Consider the following 1,463-nt stretch of genomic DNA (forward strand, 5'->3'; position numbering starts at 1 on the left):
TCTAACCAGAATAGAAAGAGGAGTGAGAGGCCCCGGTGCACAACTGGGCAAGAGGACAAGTACATTAGTGTCTAGTTTGAGAAACAGACGCCTCAACTGACAGCTTCATTAAATAGTACCCGCAAAACACCAGTCTCAACGTCAACAGTGAAGAGGCAACAACGGGATGCATCCTAGGCAGAGTTCCTCTGTCCAGTGTCTGTTCTTTTGCCCATCTTAATCTTTTATTTTTATTGGCCAGTCTGAGATATGGCTTTTTCTTTGCAACTCTGCCTAGAAGGCCAGCATCCTGTGGCCACCTCTTCACTGTTGATGTTGAGACTGGCATTTTGAGCCTGTAATCGAACCCACAAATGTCGACGCTCCAGATACTCAACTATTCTAAAGAAGGCCAGTTTTATTGCTTCTTTAATCAGTACTAGTTTTCAGTTGTGCTAACAATTGCAAAAGGGTTTTCTAATGATCAATTACCTTTAAAATTATAAACTTGTATTTGCTAACACGTGGCATTGGAACACGGGAGTGATGGTCGCTGATAATGGGCCTCTGTACGCCTATGTAGATATTCCATTAAAAATCTGCTGTTTCCAGCTACAATAGTCATTTACAACATTAACAATGTCTACACTGTATTTCTGATCAAATTGATGTTATTTTAATGGACAAAAATGTGCTTTTCTTTCAAAAACAAGGACATTTAAAAAAAAAACTTTGGAACGGTAGTGTATATATTTATAGAGGAGACGTTTTTCTAGAGCCAACTCATGGTCAGGAATACACGAGACAGTGGTTTTATCAGAGTAGAACATGTCATGTAAAATCCCTTAAGCAGAAACATTTTTTTTTAAATGTTTCTTAATTAAACCCTGATTAGTATTTTGCCGTTTCGTATCTCTAATACATCCTATGGGACAATTATCACTGAGATCATATGCAAATACTCCACTACACAAATATTTATGGGGGTTATTAGTAAGAATTAACTCAATCAATGAAGAGTTAACAGGGCCATGTGGGTTTTGAGATCAATTGAGTGAGATAAAAATCTATGCATATTAAATTGATCTGAAGCCAGGGATAGCTAATCCAGATTCAAATCCCCCAAAATGACCAACTCCGAGGACAGAAAAGGTGTTAAACACTCAGAAATAGCAACAATAGCATCTGCCATGGCAGCAGGGGGGCGGTTCATACCAGCAACATATACATTTTGGTTTATCTACAACCAGGTTGTCACATTTCTTGGGAACAAAAATATTTATTTAATAAGTCACTTTCTGTGCACTTTAACAATGGGCAAATATGTATGGAAGGTTTCGTTCAAATCCGAATGGGTGTTGTCAAAAAAGCAATTGAATTCTAATGGATTTATCCTGTTTTAATAGGCACTGTTAAAACAGGATAAGACCCTGTTTTAATAACCCATGGAACTTGCGATGCAATGATTGAAACGAAGGAGAAGC

The sequence above is a fragment of the Salmo salar genome, chromosome ssa06 (assembly GCF_905237065.1).
Source record: "Salmo salar chromosome ssa06, Ssal_v3.1, whole genome shotgun sequence".
NCBI lineage: Eukaryota > Metazoa > Chordata > Actinopteri > Salmoniformes > Salmonidae > Salmo > Salmo salar.